The sequence below is a fragment of the Canis aureus genome, chromosome 25 (assembly GCF_053574225.1).
Source record: "Canis aureus isolate CA01 chromosome 25, VMU_Caureus_v.1.0, whole genome shotgun sequence".
NCBI classification, from domain to species: Eukaryota; Metazoa; Chordata; class Mammalia; order Carnivora; family Canidae; genus Canis; species Canis aureus.
Genome location: NC_135635.1, coordinates 14,163,904 through 14,178,991, shown reverse-complemented (window position 1 = coordinate 14,178,991; position 15,088 = coordinate 14,163,904). Strand labels below are relative to the sequence as shown.

At 36.6% G+C, this 15,088-nt stretch overlaps 1 protein-coding gene across 10 annotated transcripts in view; it reads left to right on the top strand.

Moving 5' to 3' along the window:
• Positions 1-15,088, top strand: part of REDIC1 (regulator of DNA class I crossover intermediates 1) — a 117,972-nt gene that overhangs the window by 98,612 nt on the left and 4,272 nt on the right. For 8 of the 10 annotated variants that reach the window (XR_013364004.1, XR_013363994.1, XR_013363995.1 and 5 more), the window contains 4 exons: positions 511-589; positions 5,105-5,196; positions 7,996-8,124; positions 14,592-14,657. The gene's annotated coding sequence lies outside the window, so the exon portion shown is untranslated. The remainder of the gene's footprint in view (positions 1-510; positions 590-5,104; positions 5,197-7,995; positions 8,125-14,591; positions 14,658-15,088) is intronic. The other 2 variants (XR_013363987.1, XR_013363988.1) reach the window with 2 other exon arrangements.

Below are 15,088 nucleotides of genomic sequence, written 5' to 3'. Positions count from 1 at the left end.
CTCAGAGGGAATCAGCGAGGCCTTTGCTTTCCTATAGTTAAATAATATAGTGAGAAAGAAAGAATGTGATATTTGGAGTTCAAACAACTATATCTTCTCCAAAAATGTAATTTGCTTGATTTTTTTAGGAGATTATATTTTCTCAACTTTTTTCTTACTTCCCCAAAACTAAGAGATAATGTTTAAAATTCAGCTATATTTTTTATAGTGAAATGAAAGCCACATGAAGTCCAATATGTATTGTCTGAATAAACTATTTTTGAATCTAGTGTATCTTGAATTTGAATAGTCATTTCATGAACAAAAGTGTCCTTTTAAATTCTTAAATGAATCTTTAATTTATACAAAGGATTTCAGGTTTTCTTTTTTAAGATTTCCATATTTATCACTGGAAAAGAATTTTCTTACGCCTTTAGAATTTTTATTAAATTTAAATCTCTCTTATTCTGTATTCTAAATGGACTTTGGACTTCTCATAGGTTAAATCCTTTCCTTCTTAAAATTACATAGGCCCTACCATAATCCTGGGGACATCCAAGCAGAACAGTAGAATTCAAGTAGCCTCGTCATCATCTTACCAGGGAATATGGTAAGAATGCTTTTTGCTGAGCAGAATCAGTATTACTGAGACTAGAATAATTTTATTATATGATTAATTTAACAGGGCTTGTGGTATGGATGGATACAGAGATAGTAGACAGTACAGTGATTATTGTTTTCTTTTTTTTTTTTAAGATTTAGTTAATTGAGAGAGAGCAGAGAGAGGGACAAGCAGACTCTGCACTGAATGGAGCCTGATGTGGGGCTCGATCCCATAACCCCTAAGATCATGAACTGAGCTAAAATCAAGAGTCAGACAACCAAATGAACCACCCAGATGCCCCTGATGTTTTATGATTTGAGTTAGTTTGATGGCTTTTTAAAAAAGGGTTATAAAATAACTTGTTAATTAAATTAATAGTTTATTTGCATACTGTGCATATTCTATAATTGCTTTTTGATGATAGCAGTGTTGTTACTGTAAACTATTTTTGAGATGTGGCATATTGCTTTTTAAAATTTTACCTCAAAAAATTTTCATTCCACCATAGTTAACATACAGAGAGTTATACTAGTTTCAGGAATACAATATAGGTAATTCCACAATTCTATACAGTGCTCATCAAAATAAATATACACTTAATTTGCTTTGCCTATTTCACTTCCCTCATACCCAACCTCCCCTCTGGTAACCATTAGTTTGTTCTCTATAGTTAAGGGTCTGTGTTTTGGTTTATATTGTTTTTTTTGTTTCTTAAATTTCACATATGAGGGAAATCATATGATTTCCTGACTTTCTCTGACTTAATGTACTTAGCATTATACCCTTTAAGTCCATCCATGTTGCTGCAAATGGCAAGATTTCATTCTGTTTTATGGGTGAATAATATTCCATTGTATGTATATACCACTTCTTCATTCATTTATGGATACTTGGGACGCTTGGTCTACTTCTGTAATTTGGCTATTGTAAATAATGCTGCAACAAATTGAGGGGGTGTATATATCTTTTTGAATTAATGTTTTGTTTTTTATGGGTAAGTACCTAGTGGTGCAATAACTGTATCATATGATAATTCTATTTTTAGTTTTTTTGAGGAACTTCCATATTGTTTTTCATAGTGGCCATACCAGTTTGCATTCCTACCCACAGGACAGTTCTTTTTCTCCACATCCTTGCCAACACTTGTTTCTTGTGTTTTTTTATTTTAGCCATTTTGACAGGTGTGAGGTGATATCTTACTGTGATTTTAAGTTGCATTTCCTTGATGATGACTATTTCATGTGTCTATTGGCCATCTGTATGCCTCCTCTGGAGAAATGTCTGTTTATGTCTTATTATGTCAACACTTATTACCAGTGTTGATCTGCTGATTTTTAATTGGATTATTTGACTTTTCTGGTACTGAGTTGTAGAAGTTCTTTATATATTTTGGATATTAAACCTTTATTGGATATGTCATTGCAAATACCTCTATTCAGGTTGTCTGTTATTTTTGTTGATTGATTCCTTTGTTGTTCAGAACCTTTTTATTTTTATGTAGTCCTATTGGTTTATTTTGCTTTTGTTTCCCTTGCCTCAGGAGACATATCTTGAAAATGTTGCTTTGGCTAATGTCAAAGAGATTATTGCCTGTTATCTCTTCCAGGATTTTTATAGTTTCAGGTCTCACATTCAGGTATTTAATCCATTTTTTAAAAGATTTTATTTATTTATTCATGAGAGACACACATACAGAGAGAAGAGGCAGAGACACAGGCAGAGGGAGAAGCAAGCTCCATGCAGGAAGTCCGATGAGGGACTTGATCCTGGGAGTCCAGGATCACGCCCTCGGCCGAAGGCAAGCGCTAAACCACTGAGCCACCCAGGGATCCCCTTTAATCCATTTTGAATTTATTTTTGTGTATTGTATAAGAAAGTGGTCCAGTTTCATTCTTTTTGCACTTATTTGTCCAACTTAACACCATTTAAAAAAAAGATTTTATTTATTCATGATAGACACAGAGAGAGAGGCAGATATAGGCAGAGGGAGAAGCAGGCTCCCTGTGGGGAGCATGATGTGGAACTGGATTCTATGACCCAGGGATCATGACTTGAGCCAAAGGCAATCACTCAACCACTACTGAGCCACCCAGGCTGCCAAACTAACACCATTTTTTGAAGAAACTCTTTTTCCTATTGCATAGTCTTCCTTCCTTTGTCGAAGATTGTCCTTATCAGTGTGGGTTTATTTCTAGGCTCTTTATCTTGTTTCATTGATCTATGTGTCTGTTTTATGTGTCAGTACCATACTCTTAATGATTACAGCTTTGTAGTATAACTTCAAATCTGGAATTGTGATACCTCCAGTTTTGTTTTCTTTTTCAAGATTGTTTTTGGCTATTTGGGGTTTCTGTGGTTCCATACAAATTTTAAGATTGTTTGTTCTAGTTCTTTGAAATACGTGGTTGGTATTTTGATAGACATTTCATTACATCTGTACATTGCTTTGGGTAATAGGGACATTTTAACAATATTTGTTCTTCTAATCCATGAGTATGGAATATCTTCCCGTATGTTTGTATTGTCTTCAGTTTCTTTCATCAGGGTTTTAGTTTTCAGAGTACAGGTCTTTCATGAAACTCTTCGGTTAAGTTTATTCCTAGGTATTTTATTTTTCGTGCAACTGTAGGTGGGGTTATTTTTTCATTTCTCTTTCTGTTGCATTATTATTAGTGTATAGAAATGCAACAGATACCTGTATATTGATTTTGTATCCTGTGGTCTTACTGAATTCATTCATCCCTTCTAATAGTTTTGGGGGCAATTTTTAAGTGTATATAATATGTTGACTGCAAACAGTGAAAGGTTTATTTCTTCCTTGCCAGTTTGGATGCCTTTTCTTCCTTTTCCTTGTCTGATTGCTGCGTCTAGGACTTCCAGGATGAAAGTATAAAAGTGGTGAGAGTGGACATCCTTGTCTTATTCCTGACCTTAGGAAAAAGCTGTTTTTCACCACTGAGGATGATGTTAATTGAGGGTTTTTCATATATGGCCTTTCTTATGTTGAGGTATAGTTCCCTCTAAACCTACTTTTTTGGAGGTTTTTTTTTAAGATTATTTATTTATTTGTTTGTTCATTCATTCATTCATTCATTCATTCATTCATTCATTCATGAGAGACACAGAGAGAGAATGAGGCAGAAACATAGGCAGAGGGAGAAGTAGGCTCCATGTTGGGAGCCTAATGTAGGACTTGATCCTGAGACTCCAGAATCATGCCTCCAGGCACTCAACTGCTGAGCCACCCAGGCATCCCTGTTGGAGGGTTTTTATCCTGAATGGATGTTGTACTTAATCAGATTCTTTTTCTGCATCTGTTGAAATGATCATATGGTTTTTATCCTTTCACTTGCTGATGTGATCATGTGGTTGATTTACAAATATTGAACTACTCTTGCATCCCAGGAATAAATCCCACTTGATTGTGGTGAGTTTTTAAAAATATATCGTTGGATTCAGTTAGCTAATATTTTGTTGATTTTTGCGGCTATGTTCATCAGAAATCTTGGCCTGTAGTTCTTTTTATTTACTTATTTTTTTGGTAGTGTCTTTATCTGGTTTTGATATAAAGGTAATGCTGGCCTCACAGAATGAATGTGGAAGCTTTCCTTCCTCTTCTGTTTTTTGGAATAGTTTGAGAAGAACAGGTATTAACTTTTCTTTAAATGTTTGGTAGAATTGACCTGTGAAACCATCTGGTCTTGGACTTTTGTTTCTTGGGAATTTTTTGATTATTGATTTAATTTCATTTCTGGTAATTGGGCCATTCAAATTTTCTATTTGTTCCTGATTCAGGTTTTGAAGGTTATATGTTTCTAGAAATTTATCTATTTCTTCTAGGCTATTCAATTTGTTGACATATGTTTTCATAATATTCTCTTACAATCCTTTGTATTTCTGTGGTGTCGTTATTTCTCCCTTTCATTTTGGAATTTTTTAATTTTCAGCTTGTCTTTCCTTTTTTTGATGAGTCTGGTGGTTTATCAGTGTTGATCTTTTCAAATAAGCAGCTCCTCTTTTATTGTTTTTAAGTATTTTGTTTATTTCTGCTCTAATCTTTATTTCCTTCCTTCTATTGGTTTCGGGTTTTGTTTGTTCTTCTTTTTCTAGCTCCTCTAGGTATATGGTTAGGTTCTTTATTTGAGATTTTTTTTTCATGTTGAAGTAGGCCTGTGTTACTATAAACTACCTTCATACAACAGCTTTTGCTGCATCCCAAAGATTTTGGAGTGTTTTTTCATTTTCACTTGTCTTCCTGTATTTTTTTATTTCCTCTGAATTTTTGGTTGACACATTCATAGTTTAGTTGACATGTTATTTAACCTCCTTGTATTTGTATTCTTTCTAGATTTTTTTCTTAAGGTTGATTTTTAATTTCATAGTGTTGTGGTTAGATAAGATGCATGGAATGATTTCAGTATCTTTGAATTTGTTGAGACTTGATTTGTGGCCTAATATTGGATCTCTTAATGCAGAATGTTCCATGTGCACTCAAAAAGAATATGTATTCTGCTGTTTTAGGATGGAATGTTCTGAATATATGCATCTGCTCCACTGTGTCATTCAAAGCCACTGTTTCCTTCTATTTCCATTTGGATGATCTTTCCAGTGATGTAAGTGGGGTGTTAAAGTCCCCTCCCTACCAAAAAATAATAATAATAAAAAAATAAAGTCCCCTCCTATTATTGTACTACTATCAGTTACTTCCTTTATGTTTGTTATTAACTGCTTTATGTATTTGGGTGCTCCCATGTTTGGTGCATAAATATTTCAATTGTTGTATCTTCATGTTGGACTGTCCCCTGTCCTTCCTTGTGTCTTCTTGTTACAGCCTTTGGTTTAAAGTCTGTTTTATCTGATATAAGTATTGCTAGTTGGGCTTTTTTTCACATCTCTTTGCATGTTAAATGCTTCTCCATCCCTTCACTTTCAATCTGGATGTGTCTCTAGGTCTGAAATGAGTCTTTTGAAGGCAGCATGCTTCGAGTCTTTGAAAATTTTTTTATCCATTCTGTCACCTTATGATTAGAGTTTTTTTGTTTTTGTTTTTTTTTTGTTTTTTTGTTTTTTTGTTTTTTTTTGTTTTGCACTTTGAATATACCATGCTACTGTCTTCAGGCCTGTGAAGTTTCTGCTGAAATATTAGCTGATAACCTTATGGGGTTTTCCTTGCAAGCAACTATTTTCTCTTATTGCTTTTAAAACTCTCTCTTTATCACTGCTTTTTGCCATTTTAATAACCATGTGCCATGGTGGACTGCTTTGGGTTAATTTTGCTGGGGAATCTCTGTGCCTCCTGTCTGGATTTGTTTCTTTCTCCAGGTTTGGGAAGCTTTTAGCTATTATTTCTTCACATAAATTTTCTGCTCTGTTTTCTCTCTCTTCTTCTTCTTTATTCCTTTTAATGAAAATGTTATTATACTTGATCATGTCTCCGAGTTCCCTATTTTCATTTTGTATCAGTTTTTTCCCTCTTACCTGTTCAGCTTGATTGCTTTCCAATAGTCTGCCATCCAGGTCACTGATCTGTTTATCTCTTCAGTCTATTTATTGTATAAATTTAAAGAGACCTTTAGTGTATTTTTAATTTCAGTTATTGATTTCTTCATCTCTTATTGTTTCTTTTTTGTTCTCTGTCTTGTTGTCAAGAGTCTCACTGAGGTCTTCCACTCAAGTCCAGTGAGTCTCTTTATGATCATGATTTTAAATTCTCTTTTAGACCCATTATTTACTTAACGTTTTGCCTAGGTTTCTTGCTGTGGTTTTGTCCTGTTCTTTCATTTGGGATATGTCTCCTCATTTCATCTGAATATCCTTGTCTGTTTCTGTGTTTTATAAAGGCAGCTCTGTCTCTTGCTCTTGAAAGTAGTGGCCTTATAAAGAGATTTTGTACTGTCCTGCTGTGTAGTGTCTCCTGTTCGCTAGAACCTGGCACTTCGGGGATGTCTCTCCCGTATGTGTTGTGTGTGCCCTGTTTTTGTGGCTGAGCTGATGCTGCCTTCAGTTTAGTCATATGCAGTGGCTCTTTGCTTATTGTGGACAATGTTTGGTTACTGTGCTGTTAGTGGGCCAGTCTGGGCCACTTTGAGCTTGAGTTGTGTCAGACTAAGTGTTTGCCACAGATGCAGTAGTACTGAACCGCAGGGCTCTTTCTGTGTTGTCCCCAGAGAGGCTTTTGTTGGTGGGTTGAGCCTGTAGTCAGGCCCACTGTCTACCCCCAGTCCTTTGCTGGAGCCACAGTCTGACTGCTGTGTGTGGTTATTTTTCCCTCTCCCTGGGGCAGGAGTCACTTTGGAGTGGTGTTGGCCCCTGTGAGGGCTGCTCTCACACTGCCAGGCTTGTGGCACTGCTTTAGGTGGATCAGGTCAATGTGTATTAGAGGGGATGGGGACAAGTTGTCAGCAAAGTTGATGCTGGTCTGCTGTGGAAGGAGACCTGAATCAGAGGCCTGTCGGAGGGGGACGTGTCTGCAGAAGAATGCAGGGATGGGGCTCATTTTTAGGCAGTTAGTGTTGGTAGCTTTGGTTGGGAGGCTGGGGAGGGAAGGGGCTCTTTTGTGTTTCTTGAAGTCTCCCAAGGATCCCTGCCCCTACAGCACGTGCTCTGAGATCAGTAAACAAATCTCCCTCCTGTATACCTCAGGGGATTTTCTTTTTTTTTTTTTTTTTCTTTTTTTTACCTCAGGGGATTTTCAAGCTGCTGCCTTTATGCTGTATCTCTGTGGGGCTGTTTGTTGGGCTGTCTCTCTAAGGGCAGGGATTCAGTTTCTTCTTAACCCTCCCAGCTCTCCCTGAGCTGAGCCCACTGATTTTTAAAGTTCCAGGTTTTAAGTGCTGCTGGTTGTAAAAACTCACACTGTTCAGCCCCTCTGGTTTTCAAAGCCAGATGTTATGGGGTTTCTTCTTTCCCCTGTGGGATCCCTGTGTGAATCTGTTTCATTCCCCTCTCTGTATCTGTGGTGTCCCTCCCTCCATGGACAGTCTGGTTGTTCCCGTTAGCTCTGGACTCTGTCTCTGCCCTTCCTACACTTAGCTCTTCTAAGTGGCCTCTTCTCTACATTTAGCTGTGGAGAGTTTGTTCTGTCAGTGCTCAGGTTGTTTTCTGGATTCTGTACACGGATGTGAGTGTGTTATCCGGTTGTATACATGGGGTGAGGTGAGCTTAGAATCCTCTGACTCTGTTGTCTTCCCCAGAAATCTGGATGGCTTTTTAAAAAAAGGCCAGTTTATCAGGTTTCTCTCTATAGTTAATGTAACTGCCAGTTATGCATGTTATGTTTATTAAGTGTGTTGATAAAGAAACTCTACTATCTAGCAACTTGAGGGCTTTCCTGTTGTCACCTGCAGATTCCCTGAGTCTTCTGATTAAATGTTAGAAATAAAGGTAATTTGTTTATCTTTGATTTCTAAAAGTACAGCTGCCTTGGAGATCTGGGACTTCCATGCCTGTGTACATGCCTCTGACAAGACTTCAGTGTCTTCTGGTTACTTGCCCAGTAACTCCTTCTGGTAGGAAAAAGGCTTCTTAAAGCACATAGAAAGGTATTTGTCTACCTCACCTGGAGTTTTTAAAATTGTATTTTACAAAGTTGAGTAAGCTCACTAGGTTTCCAGTCTGGTATGTAAGAGCTTGAAAGGTCATACTCCATCCTAATAACAAGCAAAAAGGTGAACAAACTGAAAATAAACAACTTTTCACGAAAAGTGAGGTCACAGGGCAAATCACTGCTCCTATTATTGGAGACAAAGAGGAAGACACAGAATCACAACTTACCTAAGCAGAAAGTCAAGGGCAGAAACTTCAGTGGGAACCAGTGCCAGGGTAGGAAACCTAAACTAACTGATGGATTGATCAAGGCTCAGTGTAGACAAGTCTGAGAGCCAAACATTTCAGAAGGGTATAGTCATAGTGAGGCTTACACTTTGAGTTTTATTTCTAGGAGCTCTACCAGGTTCTAAGAGTGAAGATTGGAGAAAGATCCTCTGAGGTGTCTAGGAGGGGGGAAAAGGAAGCAATTGTAAATAGGCCAGAGCAAGCTATTCTTAACAAGGCCTGTTCTCAAGAGAAAGTACGTTACCAGAGCTTAACCTGATTAGGTTTTATCAGAGTCTAATTGACCTGCGGGAATGGAAGTACCTAACTCTAGCTCCTTCTAGCCATCCTGTCCCACCTAAGGGGAAGAAAAAACAAAGTTTTGTGTGAAGTTTATTTATATCCCAGGGACATAGGCTCATTATGAATGAAACCTACTGATAGGATTATGGGATAATTCCTCTCCCACAATTTACTGCTATATTACTAAAGGCCTATTTACTGGCCTATTTACCTTTTACCTACTACATTATCTCCAGGTTTCTACAAAAAATTATTGAAGCATACTAAAAGCATACTAAAAAGCATACTTTGAAGAGACAACAAACATCAGAAAATCAGAACCAGATTCAGATATAGTTAGGATGTTTGAAATGATCAGACTCTGAATAATATATTTAAGATTCTAATGGAAAAAGTAGACAACATGAAAGAATAGGTCATGTAAGCAGAAATATGGAAATTCTAAGAAAAAAACATGATAGAGATAAACATTGTAATAGTAACAAAACATGCCTTTTATTGGTTCTTTAGTAGATTGGACATAGTCCAGCTCAGGAAATAATCTCTGAACCTGATGATATGTCAGTAGAAACTTTTAAAACTGGGGTGCCTGGGTGGCTCAACAGTTGGGCGTCTGCCTTTGGCTCAGGGTGTGATTCCAGAAGCCTGGGATTGAGTCCCACATTAGGCTCCCCACAGGAAACCCACTTCTCCCTTTGCCTATGTCTCTGACTCTCTGTGTCTCTCATGAATAAATAAATAAAAATCTTAAAAAAAGAGAATCTTATAAAAATTAAAAAGCAAAGAGAAAAAAGATTTTTAAAAAATTGAACAGACTATCCAAGAACTGTGGGATGAGTTCAAAAGTTATACATTTAGAAGGATACTAGAATGATAAGAGAAGGGATAGAAGAAATATTGTAAGTCATAAGGACTGAGAATTTCCCCATATTAAAGTCGGATAACAAACCAAGAATCTAGGAAGCTCAGGTAAGTGCTAAAAAACCCCCACAAACCCCCAAAAATCCAACTACACTCAGGCGTTTCATATTCAAGTTGTGGAAAACAAAAGATGAAAAGTCTTGAAGTAGGCTGGAGGAAAAAAACATCTTACAGAGCAAAAATGAACATTATATCTCAGAAACCAAAGTAAGCAAGAAGAGTAGAGTGAAATATCTGAAATATTTCACCCTTGAATTCAGGATCCTTCAAAATTATCCTTCTAAACTGACAGACTTTTCTCAGACAAAAATCAAGGGAATTTTTGTCAGTTAGACCTGCCTTACAAGCAATGTTAAAACAAGAAAAGTTCTTCAGAAATAAAGTGATATAGATCAGAAACTTGGATCTGTATAAAGAAAAGAGCATTAGAGAAAGAATGAGGTTAGAGGAGCTTTTATTTTTCTTGTATTTTTTAAAAGGTTTTTTAAAAAATTAGAGCATGAGTGGGGAGAGGGGCAGAGCAAGAGGGAGCAGCAGACTCCATGCTGAGCAGGGAGCCCAACGTGAGGCTCAATCCCAGGACCCTGAGATCATGAGCTGAGCCAAAGGCAGATGCTTAACCAACTGAGCCACCCAAGTGCCCCAGTTTTTCCTATTCTTGACTGAACAGATACCAGTTTGTTTAAGAGCAAAAGCAATAACGTATCCAGTGTATAGCTTATATACAAGTGAAATGAAAGACACCAGTGACACAAAGGACAGGATGAAAGAATTAGGAATATTTGACTATTCTATACTCGCACTACCCGTGAAATAGTATTATTTGAAAGTGGACTTGAATTAGTTGTATACGCACATTGCAAACTCTAGGACAACCATTAAAAAAACTGAAAAAACTATAATTGATACACTAAGAGAGGAATGGAATCAAATAATAGGCTCAATGATAACCACAAAAACAGAAAAAGTAGAAAACAGAAATAGGGATAGAGAACAAAGGCAATGAATAGAAAACAGTAACAAATATGGTAGAATTTCATCACCTTAAATGTTAGTGGTCTAAATATACCAATAAGAACCATATTGTCAGTAGATAAAAAATAAGGCCCAACTCTATGTTGTCTTTAAGAAACTCAGGTTAAATACAAAGACACATGCAGATGAAAGGGATGGAGAAAGATATGATATACCATGCTAACATTTATCAAAAGAAAGTTTGAGTAGTTCTATTAATTTCAGAGAGAGCAGACTTCAGAGCAGGGAAGCTTAATAGGATCCTGTGGGTTGATTTGTAAGTGTAAATTTTGGCATGTTTTTGGAAATTACTGATTATTTTAGGACTTTAAATTCCAACCCTTTCACATTTACCTCTAAATGTTACTGGTCAGTTTTATCCAGTAGTTATGTTTTAGTTTGTAAGTCCATAACCAGTGACCCTGCAGGGAAAAAAAAAAAAGTACAAACATTTTCAGGTGGATGCAGTTATAAAATTTTCCATGATAAAGTTCATTGTAAAATAAAGAAGTTCTTGTTAAAAAGGATTTTGATACATACTGACCTGTCCTACTTAAGTTACTTTACTTCCTGTGACTCAGTTATTTCCTCATCCATACAATAATGCTATTTTTCATACAGGGTTTTGTGAAGATAGGATAAAAGAGTGTATATAAAGTGTATAGCATATAAGTGTATTTTTACTCTATAAAGATAATGTAGAAATAGAATAAGCATGCAAATTCCACCCTAATGTGCTATCCTAATATTTAATGATTTTTATTAGATTTTCTCCTCCTTTAATAGGAGTTAGGAAACCAGATTTATCATCCAAATGTGTTTATGTGAATACACATGCCTTCATGTACCATATGGAATTTGCTGTTTGATTGAAACAGCTCTGCTATAGAGAGATTGATTTATCAAACATGCTCTTTGATATTAGCCTGGTACCATGGTTTTTTTATTTTTTATTTTATTTTATTTTATTTTATTTTATTTTATTTTATTTTATTTTATCTTATCTTGTTTTATTTTATTTTATTTTATTTTATTTTATTTTTTTAATTTATGAGAGACACAGAGAGGTAGAGACACAGGCAGAGCGAGGAGCAGGCTCCCTGAGGGGAGCCGGATGTGGGACTCCATCACAGGACCCCAGGATCATGCCCTGAGCTGAAGGCAGCCGCTCAACCGCTAAGCCACCCAGAAGTCCCACTATGGTATCATTTTAATCTTTTTTTTTTTTTTCCAGCTCATTTAAAACTCCTCACTGCTCCTTTGTAGACCACAGAAGCACCTGAGATGCATGCATCCATTTATTCTTTAACTATTAACCGAGCACATGTTATATGCTAGGCACTGTATGAGGTACTAGAGAGTCAGTAGCAAATAATGCAAATTCCCTGCTCTCATTCAGTATATATTCTCATGGGAGAAACAGACAAGAAATAAGAAAAATTATTTTCAAATAGTGATAAATACTAGGAAGAAAAACAGGGTTACATGATGTATTGGGGAGGAAGCGAGTGATTATATAGTCAAGACAGGCTCTCAGAGATGATTTTGAGCTGAAACCTGAATGACAAGAAGGAATGAGGCACAAATAATAGGGCAACATGCATGCCAGACAGATGTAACACCACATGCAAAGGCCCCGAGGTGGAAATGACTTGGCTTCATGAATTCCTAAGTAACTTGCTTATAAATCCACTCAGTTTATTATTCACTAGATGAGCTCTCCATTTGTAAGAAAACGCAGCTGATTCCTTTTTAACGTGATGATTTCAAAAATCGAATGCAGTGGTTCTCGCACTATTGTGTGCTTAAGAATTATCTGGAGAGTTTGTTATGATACAGTTCCCTGATTTAAAAAAGTTGAAACATAAAAACTTATGAATTTTAAAAAACTTATGAAAACAGTAGAATGGTGGTTACCAGAGGCAGGGGGCTGGGGAGGGTTGAGGGATGTTGTTTAGGGGTACAAACTTAGAATAGGCAAGTCCTGGAGAGCTAATGCACTATATAGTGATTACAGAGAACATTGTATTAATGAACTTCAGAATTGCTAAGAGACCAGAATGTTTGTTTACCACAAAAAAGAAATGATAATTATGTGATGTGGTAGAGGTATTAGCTAACAAACACTATGGTGGTAAACATTTTGCCATATATGCATCAAACCAGTGCATTGTATACCTTAGAGTGTTATATTTCAATGAAAAAAAAAGTAGTTTCCTGGACTATATCCAGGTGTGGCCCACAGATGTGCATGTGTAGCACCTCACAGATGATGCCAGTGCTTCTAGTTTGAGGACCACACTTTGAGAACCACTGTTGTAGCAAATATGTTTTGGGTTTAGTACCCATTTGCTAGAATATTTTCTTGCATGTAAAATATTAATGTACTCTGCATGCTGATCATAAACTAGTTTTTGTAAGTGTAGTGGGAAAACGTATGAAATATTAAAGGAAAAAATAGTATCAATGTTTCATATTGAATTCATAGTGTTTATAATAGCTTAATTTCAGTATAGCCACTTAGTGAAAGGTTAATGTCATTTTTCATTTGGAAAGAATTTTAAAAAAATACTTATTTTTGAGAAAGAGCAAGATCACGTGTAAGTGTATGAGTAGGGGCAAGGGTAGAGGCAAAGAATCTTTTCAGGCAGACTCCCGACTGGGTGAGGAGCCTGATGTGGGCTCCATCTTATGACCACGAGATCATGACCTGAACCAAAACCAAGAGTCTGGCGGCTCAATTGACTGAGCCATCCAGGCGCTGCACTCCTCCTCTTTTTAAAGCATTTGGAGGGATTTCAAAAATTATTTTTTTAAATGCTGAAAGGAATTTAAATGATAGGTTACTGAGAGAGATTCTAAAATTATTTTTGTTTCTTGATTCAGAGATCGCATACATAGAAATTGTGTATTAAGTCCCATTAATCTGGAGACTAGGAGAAGGTTGTGCTTTTCATCAACTGTGCCATTCAGGAGGATGCTCAGAAGAAGGAAGTAGAGACAGGAAGAAGTTCATCAGGCTAGTGAGCCCTATCAGCTCAAACTATTTTGGTCAGCAGGAGCTTCGCTTGCTGCAGTCATACATCCTATATGACATATGTCAAGCCCATGTGCTCCTCCTAGTAGTTCCCAGGAAAGGAATTTACAAGCACATTGCTTGTGCTTTCAACAGTGTGACTTTAGCAGCCTCAGGGATGGCATGTGGATGATGACGCTAAGAATAGCCAACAGTTATCCAGCACTTACTATGTGCTATTGCTCTAAGTGCTTTACGTGATTAACTGATATAACCCCCTAAACACATATATGAGGTAGATAGTAACAACTCTGCTTTATACAGGAAGCGAGGCTAAGTCAGTAATTTAGATTACCAGGCAGTAAGTAGAAAAGCTGGGATTCAAAGGTGGCAATTTGTGTTCATTCTGATTCTTTAAGCAATGTACTATATAGTGCTTCATATTTGGAGAAAAATCCCCAAATCAAAGGTTTTCAGAATTTGTGTCTGTAGACCAGGTTAAAATCAGGTATCACATTCTTCCTCTGCATACCTTTTAAGTTACAACACAGGAATTCCGCAATGTCTGTTTTGTAATCTTTCTGCCTAGGTCAGACCAGAAGACATTCCAAATAATGAGAGAGAGAGGAAGAGACTTTTGGTGCAGTCCACACAGAAGTTTTGTACCACTTGCTAGTGTGTTATATTGGGCAAATCATCAAAATGTTCTGACTCATAAAAGCCTACAATGTTTACTCCACAGGATTGGATAGTTACATGAGGACTTTGACTACTGATTCAAATATGTACTGCAATATTTAGGTGTTCTAGCAAATACACCCTTTATGCATAATTTATGGGATTTTTCTTGGGTCATTATGATGGTAGGCTTTTGACCTTACCTGCTGGCATTGGAATCCTTGGTTAAATGCAACTCCATCTTTTTTTTTTTTTTTTTTAAAGCAGGAGAAAATCAAATTTAGTTTTGTGTGCATGGAAAAGCCACCTAGACATGAGACTCCTTCCAAGGTAAGCCTTTGGATGATAAGTGGATCTGTTGTCTTCATGGGATCTCCTCAGGCTGTTTCTACAGCTGGGCTCAAAATGGTACACCCTAACTGTGAAGATAAATCTAACAGCTGCCGAGATGAGACAATAGGTAATTCTCACTAATAAAAGCTAGTTAGGGCAAAATGGCAATGGAGAGTAATAGAGTTCCAAAAGGAACGGTCAACTGGTCACCAGGCAGGTATTTTGTTTTTATTTACAAAGCAAATAAAACAATTTTTGTCAACCCAACATAATGGTTTATGTCACATCTGGTTTTGACAACCAGAAATAATATTTCAAGGGTTCCTAAGCACTTAATTTCAAAGTCTTTTATTTACTAGTGAGGATAATTCATTGGAACAATTTTTAGGTATTATATATTTTTAAAGATGACTTTACTAATGATCAAG